At 42.7% G+C, this 14,354-nt stretch overlaps 1 protein-coding gene across 2 annotated transcripts in view; it reads left to right on the forward strand.

Annotated features, from left to right (window-relative positions):
• CFAP92 (cilia and flagella associated protein 92 (putative)) overlaps nucleotides 1-14,354 on the forward strand; it is a 385,549-nt gene that overhangs the window by 125,650 nt on the left and 245,545 nt on the right. The gene's annotated exons all lie outside the window — the stretch shown is intronic.

Genomic DNA, 14,354 nt, shown 5'->3' on the forward strand with positions numbered 1-14,354 from the left:
GGCTGCAAGTATTTATGCAATAGCTGTCCTATGGGTTTATGCAGACTACCACAAGTGGATACAATCGGCCGTAAGGGGGGATCTTTGAGATTTTTGGGAATTTTCGGTATCATATAAAATAAAGGACTTTTCAGGTTTTGTTTGGTCAGAAAATTCTTGGTCTTCTCATTGATTGTACCTAGTTCATAAGCTTTATTAATGATGTTTCGCAAGGTATCCATTTATTTTCCTGTGGGGTTCTCCTCCAATTTCATGTAGGTATTACAATCTGATATGTGTTCCATTACCTTGTTTTCATACATCGCAGAGTTCATAATAACCAATGATCCACCCTTATCCGCTTTGGTACATACAATATCATCATTGTCTGCCAATTTTCTTAAGGTGTCTAAATCCTTTTGTGTTATGTTCTTCTTATTTTGACGTCCAAAATTCAATTTGGCCAGATCCTGTTTGACCAACTTCTCATAAAGATCTAATGTTTTGTGGCTCACTGGAACCTGAAACGTACTCTTGGGTCTCAACCCCACTATTTACAGTGTGTACAGTATACACAGGTATGATTCTTGTTCCTCCTCTGTAAGTAGATCACACCTATATCAGGCCTTTAAAAGATGTTCCCACAGACCCATAGACATTTAGTGTGTTGTTACATGTTTGGGTAATCTGGGGTTATGTCTTTGCTGTGGTCTCTAAATATGCCCTGAGACCCTCTTTTTCTAACTGTTGTTTCTTATGTTCAGAAACTCTCTAGCCACACCCACAAAACCAAGCAGCGATACCAATTGAGGCAAGTGGAAACTAAACGAGGTCGATTATCATCGAATATATCTTCCAAAGGATCTTCAACATCATTGTCGAGCGACAGTGAAGAAGATGACTGTGCGATGAAGGTGTTGACTGGGGAATGTCGTGAGCACTTGGGTTTGGCTTCATACAGAGAAGAGTTCAAGTCCAAGTGAGATCACCACATGAAACAACCACACTCCTTTGGACAGTGTCCCAAGATTACAACAAAGGTGAATGGTTGTTCCATACCTTTTATCATCAACAGTGGTGCATCAATAAACATCATGCCGGCAGAGAGGTACAATTAACTATTGCCGGTGTCCCATCCCGCACCATCGAAGACAAAGGTATACGCCTGGTCTGCCTCCACTCCGTTGCAAAGTCAAGGGTCATGTGTAGCAACCATGCAACACAAGAAGATGAAAGTACAAGCATTAATTCATGCTCTTCAAGGTACTTCTTGAAGTGCATGTTTGCTCAGTTTCAGTACTGCTGCAGACATGGGTATGATTTCTATCAACTATAACATAAATGCACATGCAGAGATAGTAAGTCATTTCCCCTCATTGTGTCATGGAACAGGAAAGCTTAAGACCACGAAAGTGCAACTTCACATCAGTTAGGACATTCTTCCTGTAGCTCAACGACATTGTCAAAATGTTTTTCACTTGCAGGAAGCTGTTGAGAAAGAACTGGAAACATGTTTAAAGCATGATATCACTGAAAGCCCTACTGGTCCAACACCATGAGTTTCACCCATAGTGGTAGTGCCCAAAAAGGACAGTGGAGGTGCTGTCCGCATCTGTGTTGACATGCGCCAAGCTAACAAGGCAATTGAGGGAGAACTACTTCCTGGTCCGCACATGATTACACAGCTGCATGATGCCAAAGTCTTTTCCTGTCTTAACTTGAATAAGGGGTACCCTCAACTTGAACTAGAGCAAACCTGCAGGTACATTACTATCTTTTCAACCTATATTGGTTTGTTCAGATATAAAATACTAAAGTTTGAGGGTGTTGTCAGCTGCAGAACTTTTTCATGATGTCATTCACTGCATGATACAGCTTGTCACACATGCTTTTAATTATAGTGATGATATACTGGCATTTGTTGTCATAGTTGTGGTGGCGGCGGTGGTGAGTTAAACACTACGGTGGAACGGGGGACGGTAGCGGTGGGGGAGCACACAGAGTGGCACAGGCTGCACTGGGACCTAGCCCGGAAGGCTCCACACTGATCCCGCTCAACCCTAGGGTGACGTCTCTAATGCCACGACCAATCACATTTTCCTCCAAGGCACGCCACCTACCTCTTGACTCTAGGCGTGGTCAACTTTCTGGTGAAGCAATGGATGTCACTAATCACCGGCCACCAGTCAACACCAGGCATTGCCAACCTCGGGCCATGTGTAGACGTGTAACACAGACTAGAATGTTCTTGGATTGGAGCAGTGAGCCAACAGTGTCACTGTTATAGTAGAATTTCAAGTAGATCTCTTAAGTTCCGTAAGTGGCTTTCAGTTGTTAACCTGTTCGGGCTTTTTTTTAGACTTTTTAGAATTTTTTTCCCCCGTTTCCCTTTAGTGAGGGCTGCTAAAAAAAAAAAGAGCATTATTGGTAGGCAATTTTGGTGCTCACTGTAGCATTTGGCGGGTGTGGAGAGGAATGCAAGCAGATTGTGAGTAGGTCAATTGCTAAGCCAACACACGACATGCCAGGGCGATGCAATGTGGTGTGTTGCATGAGCAGCTAAGCTGGCTGGTAACAGGCTGGTGGGATGCTGGCGGGCAGTGAAACGGCAGTATGATGGTGCATTGGGTAACACCATGCTGGAACAGAGCAGACCACTCCTTACCTCCAGCGGATGCTGATGCTGCCAACGGTATTGCCGATGTCTCACTCCCTCAGTGGACCTCAAGTGACCCCACAGCATGGGCCTCGTGTTCCTGCTTCTCTCCTTCCTGGAACTTCAGCTCAGCTCCACGAAGCGTTGTTTGACATTAGCAGTTCGTCTGGCGTCAGGAGTACATGGCTCTCTCTTTCAAGATGAATATGCTCAACTGAAAAGATTTCAGCTCCTAAATAAACAGCATTAGATGATCTGGGCTGCAAAACGCAAACAGATGGAAAAAGAATGGATGTTCATATATTCACTGATGGGCAAATGGGGGTATGCCGACCGATGAAGGTATCTTAAGAATAAAAGAAGCCCAGCAACGGCTAAAATTGACGTTGTCTCCAGATCGCAGTGGATCCAGCACATACAAAATCTATACTTTGCTAAAACTGCAATCCATGATGACTCGGATACTCAGAGCTACTTCCCGGAAATCCAGTACCCGCGGGTAGTTCTAATGAAAAATAGGATTTCTAATATTTTAAAGAAAGTTAGAATAACAGGAGCTCCCGTCCCAAATGTCATACTCGCACATTTCTTGAAAAGAGATCCTGATCTGTGGTCTGCAATATTATCTCCACTCTACCAAACCTGTCTATTGACCACATAGGTCCCAGAGAGCTGGAGCAGTTCCATCTCAAACCCCATATATAAGAAGGGAGACAGGACCGATCCATCAAAATACCGCCTCATTTCCCTCCAGGACATTGAAGCAAAGACCTCGGCCTCCGTCCTCTTGAAAGAACTGGAACACTGGCCGAAAGCAATTGGCATAATTCCATTCAGTCAAATACGTTTCTGGGCAAATTCTTCTACACGGGACAATTTTGTGCCCTTTCCTACCTAACCCACTAGGCAAAGAGCAAGAAGCCACTCCTGCTCTGTGTCTGTTTTGTGGACTACTCAACCGCCTTTGACCTGGTAAATAGGAAAAGCTAATGGAGAAAGGTCAGAGAGTGGGGCATCATGAACAATCTGCTCCAAGCCATCATATGTCTATGCACTTCTACATGGGCCAGGGACAAGCTAACTCGAACAGTGGTTACCAGGAATATTAAGCAAGGCTATGTGCTTTATACCCCCATTATTTATTCAGTTCACGCACCACTGAAGCAAGTGAACCTCACCCCCTCCCCAAAATTGGACGTATCAAGGTTACAATACTGCAATACACTGATTACATCATTCTCTTGGATCATTCCAAAAGTTGCCTGCAGAGAGCCCTTAATGCCCTGGATAATTACAATGTAATCAACAAAATGGCAGCAAACAGCTCTAAGACCAAAATCATAGCCTTTTGCAATCTAACCAAAAACATACGTTTCACTGGAGTCTGGACCCACAAAAAATTTAAACAGCTGATGCGTACAATTATCTGGGTGTTTGGATAACATTAAAAGGAGGACCTAAAAAGCACTTGAAGCACGCCGCTGAAAGGGCTGAGTCAATAATAATTAGTGCAGGCAAACTGAATAACTCCTTGGAAAGCCCGTCTTCCGATCCTATAATACAAGTATTAGTTGCAACCCTCCTGCCAATGATCAGATTTGGCCACAAAGCCTATCCAGGACATTTAGTTAACACCGTGGACAAATGCCAGCTCAAGATGTACAAAAGGGTCTTCAAACTACCATCACACCTTTGGAGCTGCCTGATAAGGTTGGAATTTGGATTGGAGGCCCAAACATGGCCTAGCATGGCCTCCTTTGCAAACTACTACTATAGGGTTAAAAAAGCACTGCCTAACACCATGAAAGCCGTTCTCCAGCATATCTTTGCCCTAGAAGGGAACCCCTGGTCGCAATACCTTCAACGCTCAATTGTCACTCTTCAAACTGACCAGATGGTACTAAACAATCTACAGCTTTCGTGTGCCGCTCTTAAAGCCATCCTGAAAAACCATTACCAAAGGCAAGTGATGTGGATAAACTCATTAAATCTAGACTATTACATGTGGTAGGACAGTCAGATGTTAATGGACAGCCAAATTGCCTTAGACTCAACCATATCTCTCCTGCGCTCTTCGCAAAGGCTGTCTCAAACAAATCATGCCTCCAAGGCTAATGGGCCATACAAACTAAAAAGGTAAATCTGAGGTGGTTGTCACACACCAAAACTGTAGACTCTGCTACTATAAGTATGAGTCTTTCGACCACCTATAATGTTGTTGACTGTCACTTTTGCTACCATGCCGCAGAGTGTTAAAACCACTTTTTCTCACCCACAGCATCCGAATGTGCAATGAGGCCACCAACCGGTGTTCACTATTACGAAGCTGACAAAACTGGCAAAATTTGACAAATGCATCAGCCTCACACAATCCTACATAGAAGTGGCAAATAAAGGCAGCAATTAATCTCCAGAGACAGCCGACCCTTGCACGTATTTTGGAGGCCAGACCACTAACCTACCCTTTCTTTGACAATTGCTCCTTGCACGTATTTCAAGGGACAGACCACCAAATCACCCTTTTTCTGATGCCCTGAAGTTGTATGTTATACCCTCGTAGTCATTTTTTACTCGGAAAACAAGCACTTCAGGCAACTTACTTTTAAACTCCAAAACATGGTCCTCCACCCTGTGCATGTATTACAGCAGCCAATTATTCCAGTACTGTTGCAAGAGCAGAACTGTGGACTATCAAAGCCAGCATTACAACTGTGACAAGAAACTTTAGGGTGCAGTTTGCACTTAATTCAATGCTGCTATATTTTTCCTTTTCCTTTTTGGCTCATTCGATTTTAAACACTCTACCTAAGAACTTCACTTGTCTCAATGAGCCTCCTGGCAAATGCATCATTTATCTTTTAATGAATCATGGCTCTTACTGATTTTATATATTCGTGTATTACCAGTCAGAATATTACAAGATGTTCATATTGTAAAGATTTTAATTAATCATACTATAAAGTATAACTCATTGTCTCTACTGGTCTCTGGGGCCACTCGAAAGGAACATGATAAAGCCCTTACAGAAGTATGCAGCTTGCCTGCTGATGCTGGTCTCACTTTGAACACCGAAAAGGTTGAATTTCACAAAACAAAACAAATTCTTTGGGCATATTTTCTCTGAAAAGGGGATGACACCAGTTCCGGCTAAAGTACAAGTTTATTGCCCACTACTCCACCACAAGATGTGACCATGCTGCAAACGTTCCTTGGCATGGTCAGTTACTGTTGCAGCTACTTGTAATTTTGCCACCGTTAGAGCCCCGATGAGAGACTTGACAAACAAGAATGCTGTTGTCCCTGAATGCGATCGAAGCTTTAAGAAAATCAAACATGTAATTGAGAACGCTGCTGAAATAGCCCTTTTTGGTCTAAAACTGCAAATTGAGATTGTAGTAAGTGGGGTTTGGTGCAGTCCTTGCTCAGCACGGTGGACACAACAAAGCTCAAAGGCACAATGTGGTTTATGCAAGCCGAAGCCTGCCACAGACTGAACCTGCTTATTCACAACCTGAGGAAGACAGTCTAGCTGTAGTGTGGACTTGTGAACGCTTGCATGTGTTTCTATATGGAAAGCTTAACCCTTGTCATTGACCACCAGGCTTTGCTCGCTATTTTTGGGAATTCGAAGGCATGATGCCCCGTAACATCGAGAGATGGGGGTTGCAATTGCAAGAGTATGATTACTCTATTGTGCATAGGCCAGGGAAAGATCAAAATCTCGCTGACTACATTTCACGAGTGCCAGTATAACGTGTGAAGCATATGAGGCCTATGTTAACTTTACAGTAAATTCAAGCATACTTGCAGCCCTGTCAGTGGAGCAAATTCTTGCTGCTACAAATACAGAACAAGATCTGTGTATTCTCAAAGACATCACTGCCCAGCAATACTGGAAGAAACACATTAGACCTGTTACAGATGACTGTGAACACCAGAAGTTCACAAATATGAGCAAAGAACACTGCCACTCAAGAAGGCATTAAATTAAGAAGTTCTAGAATTGTCATTCCAGAGAGTCTGCGACAACAAGTCATTCAGCTAACCCATGAGGGTCATTGTGGCATTGTTGCCAACAAGAGAGTTCTTCAATACCGAGTGTGGTTTCCTCGCCTTGGCAAAAGATTTGAAAGAGAATTAAAGGCCTGTCATTTGTGCAGCTGCTTGTCTCCCAAAACAACGCAGCATCCATTAGTTATGTCTGATCTCCCGAAGCAACTGTGAGAGAGGATTGCAGTTGGTTTTTTTGGAACTCTTAACAATGGACATCATACTATGGTAATTGTTGATGAGTACTCACAATTTTCCCTTGTGGAAGGCTTTTCGTCAACCACACATTAAATGATATTTTTGCAACATGTATGTCCCACCCATTCTCAAGTCCGACAATGGCTCACCATTAGCAGCTGAGAGTTTAAAGATTTTCCCACTAACATGAATGTTAAACATCAGAAAAGTACCCCTCTCTGGCCACAGGCCAATGGTGTTGTCGAACACTTCACAGGCACTCAAAAGACAGTTGTTCAGCATGCTGCGCTTGATGGAAGTGATCTCAAATCGGCTCCATGCTCACCCCTTCGTGCCTACAGATCAACTTCCCATTCCACGACAGGTGAAATCCCTGCCACCTTGATGTTTGGGAGAGACATGGCAGTCAAATTACCGCAATAGACCACTCATAGGTCAGCAGATGTGAACAAGATCCATAAAACTAATTTCTTGCACAAGTCCAAAATGAGGACCTATGCTGATTAACACTGACATGCTCGAGACACAGTTTTAAAAGAAGGAGACTAGGTCCTGGTCAAGCAAAAATGGAAATACAAGTCTGATGCTCTGATTGATGCTGCACTCCTGAGGGTTGTGACGAGCAAAGGACATATGGTGACCGCTCAACATCCCAGAAAGTCGAACAGAAGAGATTTGTCACGCTTCAAGCACCTACCTTGATGTTCATCAGCTCCAGATGTTAGAAGTGAGACCTGTCCGCCTAAAAGTCTGGAGAGCCCACCTTCTATGCCTACCTCTGCATCCTCAGTTCCTGAGGCAGACCCCACTCCTCTGCTCCATCAACCTCAAAAGGCTGGAAGACTGGTGCAAGTACCTTGACAATTCTTTGAGGAACTATGAAGTATATGTGTAATATTTGTGCTTTTTATTTAACACAGGTAGAGATGTAGGGCCAGATGTAGGTGAGAGACATTTACCGACTCTTAAATATCGAATTTTACCGATTCGGTATTTATGAATCGGTAAATATGAAGGAGGGAGATGTAGCTAATTTTTAATTTAGAAATACCGAATCGGTAACATTCGGTATTTACCGATTCGGTAAATACCAAATCGGTATTTCCTATTGATTCCTATGGGCTGTGAAGCCCATAGGAATCAATGGGAAATACCGATTTGGTATTTAGCGAATCGGTAAATACCGAATGTTGCAAGGGTGCAGGGGGTGTCACTTTGACACCCTCTAGCACCCGAAGTAAAGGCATGTGTGACATGTGGCACACATACATGCCCTTAGGGCATGTCTGTGTGTCACATTGCACAGTGTGCATGCACACCTGGATTCGGTATTTTGCCACACAATAGGATTGTGTGGTAAAATACCGACTCTTAAGGGCCTGTGACACTCTCAGGAGTGTCACCTACATTTGGATTTACCGAATCGGTAAAATTACCGATTCGGTATTTCACAGAATCGGTAAATTTACAGAATCGGTAAATTTACCGATTCTGTAAAATAATGGCCCCTACACGCCAATTCCTAAATACCGGTCGGTAACGGCCGAAATCGGCCGTTACCGACCGGTATTTGGGCTCCTACATCTGGCCCGTAGTGTCTTGTAAATATGAACGGTGGGACCCTTCCGGTCTCTGATGAACTCCGTAGGAGAAGGATGTAATTATTTGGGTGTGTCTGGGTGGGGTTAATAAAGTTCATGATACAGGGCGCACAGTAAACGGTTTCACTCTGAGGAATAAAGATGTGAACTACAGAGCTCCCTGTATGGTATGGTCATTTGTATGCTACTGGGCTGGGAAGGGCACTGCAGTCATTACCACACAGAAGTGATATAAGCAATGACTGGTGGCAAGGAAGGTGTACCATAAAGCTTGCAGGTACAACTTCTTTCAACCCATATCTGATGCTAATGGCAGGATAAGTCAAATGCACATTCCAGTCGAGAGAAATTGTTTTTATCAGCTTCAATTTTGTCTGCTTTGGATGTCCCTTGCAGTCATTTTTCTATTTATTTTTTAGACCTAAAGTTAATCTGTTTGTAGACTCCGTGAATTCAAACTTGTTAAGAAAGCATAGGGGCAAAAAAATTGTCAAAAATCTGTTCTTTTTGAGGGCCAGCTATATCAAGATAAATGTTGGATTGTAAAACATTGTTTCAGGTGTCGACGAGGTCTGCTTTTCCTAACAGTGTGCATATGGTGAAGACAGCGAGATACAAGAATAAACGCTGAAAAGCTTAAAGGCCTAAGCCATACCCCCTTCACAAAATTAAGAGTATCAGATTCCACTGCCTAAAACCCATGCTGTCTAAAAACCTATTCCAAGTTCCATAGGATTTAATGCACTTTTAATAAGGCAGACAGGATAGCCGTCATGTTTGTGATGGACTAGCCCGTCGGCCAAACTCTAAATGAGGCCCTATGTCCTCCCATCCTTACATTTTCAATGTTCTGCAACCACATTTTGATCGCAAAGCATTGAAGAAAATCCTAAAGAATCACTTTGGCAGGGATGCTTACAGCCTGCCACTTTCAAATAGTGATTCCTTATTGAGTTGCCATTTAAGGAGTCGATAATAATATACCAATTTCTAAAATAGGGTTTGTACATTGTGAACGAAAGCTTTTTATGATCGCAAACAGTGCAAATAACTTTTTGTAACCATAAAAACTTTTCTACAGCAGTTCCTAAACGCTTAGTTCTGTATCCATGTCTTGCAATTCCTAAACCTCTTTCTACTGCAAGGTTATTGTAGAGGGCCCTATCTGATTGTGAGAATGACTGACTGCTCTCAAGACACAAACCACCAAGTCAACCTGGTTTCTGAACTAATCTTTGGCTCACCTTTGGTAGTATGCTTCAAACATCAAGGAGATTTTAGTATAGAAAAGTGTGGGTAGCGTAGGTGCAACATTCTGCCAGACTACAATAGTGTCAAGACATAAGGAAGCTAAAGTTTAATAAAAAGCAAATCAGCTACACACTAGGGAGGAAGGTTAAACAAGTTGAAAAAGGGATGTTGTTAATAGTTTTAAAGGATATCCAAAGAATCAAAAATTGGCAAATATAATGCAATAATAATATAATATATTTATTTGGATATAAAATAACATCCTTAAAAGGAACACCAACAGCAATACACATTGTAAAAAACTAAAAACTAGCATCACATAAACAGCGATGGGTAGGTACAGGTGGGAGGCATTATAATGCAATGTTTCTCTAAGTTCAAGATCAGATTGCATATATGTTATGATGATTGATTGATTAATTGATTGATGCAATTTAGTAGATCGAATCAAAAAATGGTTGAGGCTTGAAGAAGTTTAATTGCCAATTCAAAAGTGTTGAGTCATCTAGCGGGAAACTGAAGAACATTGGTGGTTTATGGTTATCAAGAGTTTGACTAGAGGCTCGAAAAGCTATGAAGCTCCATAATGTGGGTCATACAATGGGGTAGGTCGTCCAGACAGGATCTAACTATGGTGTGGGTGGTACAAAGGCTTTGGGTCCTGGTGATGGTGTGCTCAAATATCTAACTGGACACCACTTGTGCCACATGTTGATTTAAATTCCGAGATGTGTTGACAAATCAAAGTATAGTTGGATGTTTTTTCTCGAGTTACACGAAACCCAGCATCCTGTGGGCCGGGCCTCCCTACACCTCTAGGTTCCTTTGGGTTAGTTCCTACAAGACAGGGACTTACTTATCAGTATGCAGGCTCTTCTCATCTCTAAAGCGCCCACACATCATGATGCAAGTTGCTGTTCTACCAGTACCAGATACGCTTTTGTGAGGCCGTGATGCATTTCCTATTGTAGGAATGTGTTGTTGCACACATTCTATTTCACAGTTCCATGCAGCTAAACGACGGTCGTCCACCCCCCCAACAACACCTGTGATAATCTTCAGAGATAGTTTTCTTTCGAAATGGAAATTTATGGCAATTTTGCAATAAAACTGCGTCTCCTGTGGCTGGGCCTGGTGGATAGTATGCAGCCACAGTGAAGGTCATAGTAACAAATGCCCAAAATAAAAGAATACACTAAAAAGATGGATATCCTCCCAGGTTGAATTTCACATATATTGCTGGAACACAAATCATTTGCATTTTTACTCATCAGGATGAATGTTTTCAGGCCACTCCAGTTATACTGATGGCCAACAAGGCTGAATGATCGTCTCATAGTTGGTTTACCTCATTTTATTTTGAATCCACTGTTTACACTGTAATCAGTGAATTATTGCAGTTCAAAGCATTGCAATACTGTAAATAGAATATCAACCTCATTAAGTTACGGCGATATTTAGCCAATGAGGCTGGCAATGCTCTGAACTCCCCTACTGTTAGTGGCTATCAGACATCACATTTTATACTACTGCTCAGGTGTGATGCAGTCCTAAGAGAGCTCTATCCTTTTATTACTTTTATTTTCAGAGTAAAGCAGAAGAGGGCTTAAACCTCAAGCAACATAGGCCCTATGGATAAGCGCATAACACTTGGTGGGACGGGGGTAAAAATAAAAAAAACATGAAAGAACGTACCTGCTGCTGATGCTGCCTGGGGCCCCCTCGGTGCTCCTCTGCTCCCTCCGCCTCAATGCTTCCCTGCTCCCGTAGCCACCCAATCATGACACTGTTCTCACAAGAGCATCATCATGATTGGCCTGAGTGGGCTGAAATACCGCTCAGTTAGGGTCTGGGAGCCTGCGCTGGTTCTCCACCAGACTGTGCAACACAGCCAGGTGGAGAAATGCTAAGTGCGCATGTCTGTTTGGCCGGCATAAGACTGTTAACCCAAAAGGGATGCTATCTGTACGCTCTGAGTAAAAGATCAGCACAGTGCAACTATGACGTTAATGCTACAAAAGTAATGGGGATCCTAGACTGGCTTGAGTAGTTGATATGGAAGCATATCTCACATTTCTAAACCTAGTATTTGAAAAGTGTAAAGCTGATTCATAGTGCTTTTTGGAGGGAAAAAAAACAATAATTGGCGTTGGCAGCAGTACTAAATGCAATGGATGTCTCCGCTTTAGGTTTTTGTCGGCTTCAGATGCTGCTGTTAGCCACTAAAAAGGTTTGCTCACATGAATGTCTCTCTGCCTGGACGTTCATGCATGGATTCTGGATATGTTGGATGAGGTATGCACTCTCATTAGAAAACAAATTGACTACACATTACAAAAGAGAATAGCTCGATTCATAGCCAGTTGTAAACTTGAAGATGTTATCACTTTTGAGGATCTATTAGAAATTATGCACAGCATTATATGGTAGGCACTATCACTACCAGCAATACACAGTCCATCAACACGCACACTATCAAGGGATTGTTGCAGGCACTATATGCAGAGTCAACAAGATACCTGCCCAACCTCCAAAGAATGCAGGGCTTTTCAATAACATTTTCAAGGCTCCAGCAAGAGTTAAGGGTTCCCTTAGCTTAGTAGCACTCTCATTTCCAAAAATAATTCAGTTTGTGAGTGCTGGCTATTTTACAGTATAGGCACCTGCCTAAGTGTTTACAAAAGCCCTGGCAGACCCCTCCAGCCACAGCAACCAGGAATTGGAAATGGAAACCCTTCAGCTGTTGATCAATGAAGCCATAGAGAAAGTGTCAACGGCCCAACGAGAAATTGGTTTCTATTTAAGGGACTTTCTCATGAAAAACAAAATGGAAATGGAAGCCCATTGTGGACCTTAGGGAGCTAAACAACTATTCAACAAAGTAGATGTTCAGGATAGTCACTCTTCATGCCACATTCTCCCTACTGATCAAGGTAGACCTTCAAGATGTAAATTTTCTCATACTGATTGACTGCAAGCATTTAATGTGCACGAGATTTTACGGCAATGGCTACCACTTGAGGCTATCACCGTTGGGCCGAAACGCAGTGTTCAGAATCTTCATCAAGTCCATCTCCTCAGTGCCATAGAGGAAAGAGTCCAACCTATTTATCTTTATTTTGATGTATGAGTACTAAAAGCTTCAACATCTCCGTGAGATCGCTAAAATAGCTACCTAAAGCCAATCACAGCCGCTCAGCTTTTATCAGTTGGCCAACTTTTCACTGATGTCAAGTGCCAGCCTTCATACAAAAGAAGGGGAAGCGTATCCATCCAAAGAGTCAAGCAGCTCACTCAAAGCAAGGAAATCTGCTCACTGAGAATTTTAATCAGCATATTACTCCTAAGCACCCTGACCCCGTGCAATCCCCTCATTCAATTCAGTTGTTTAAAAATTGCGGCCTATTCGACATCAACTGGATATTCAGTAGAAATAGGTTGAGGGCCTTTGGAACAATCATGTATCAGAGCCATTTGCTTTGAAGATTTCTCGGAATAGCTGAATGTGAATGCACAGCATCTCAGTAGAGAAAACTGCCAGGACCCAGAGACATGCTTGGTTCTGGCTGCACATGCCTGCCTGACATGCTGAAAATGCATCAGGTACATCTCCCTACCGCAAGCGTTGTGATGAGGCTCACCAAAAAACTCTTGAAAATAATAGAGAGAGTAGTGGCACCCCACCCTATTTAACATCCATAATCCTTTTCTCTCTACCTTTTGCGCCTCATCCTGGGTTCTCCTGGCACTCATGTTTGATTCCAGTTCCCACTTCTCATTCTGTGGCTTTAGTTCTTCTTTCCTCTTCTCCCTCATGTCGGTTTCTGCTGCATCATTCCTTCTTGTGCACATTTGTTGTTCCTTATTTTATTGTTTCAGTTTGTTTTACCTTCTGATGTTGTGGCCTAAGACTTTGCACACACATCCTGTTTATGGCCACACACCTATCTTGTAAAAAAAATTCTGCAGCAATTGCAGACACTCAGAGACTTATTTATGAAGCCCTGGATCACATTTACGGTGTAATTTACATTTACATTTGTGACGCTGCGGTGACTTAAAAAATGCGCCTTGTTATGTCATGTTATGTTATGTTAGGGGACTCTTATATAGAGCACGACTCACCTGGGGGCATCTCGGTGCTTGCTTAGCAGATAACAGGAGGCGGGAAAAATAGGAAAGCAGGTGGAGCGAACAGATTAAAACAAAAAGGCCTTTAGTTGTTTCCTAAAGACCAAATAGCAGGTGCCTTTACGTAAGGCATCTGGTAGCGAGTTCCAATACTTGGGGGCAACATACGAAAATGCTCTGCCTCCCGCGTGGGTAAGACTGATACGGGGTGTCTTTAAAAGGGCTAATGAGTTAGACCTAAGATTGCGGCTGAGACCAGTTTAAAAAGCTACTTTTGCAGGTAACAGGGACCCTTTCCCTTAATTGCTTTAAATGTGAGGCAACAAATCTTAAAAAAGAACCTTTTTTTCACTGGAAGCCAGTGAAGCTCTCTGAGAAAAGGAAGTTAATACCATCCTTGCTGCCGTGTTTTGGATCACTTAGAGCTTAGCTATTAGTGTCTTGCCTACTTCTGCCAACAGCGCATTGTTGTGACGCATTTACGGAGA

This window comes from Lissotriton helveticus, chromosome 9 (genome assembly GCF_964261635.1).
Source record: "Lissotriton helveticus chromosome 9, aLisHel1.1, whole genome shotgun sequence".
Classification (NCBI taxonomy): domain Eukaryota; kingdom Metazoa; phylum Chordata; class Amphibia; order Caudata; family Salamandridae; genus Lissotriton; species Lissotriton helveticus.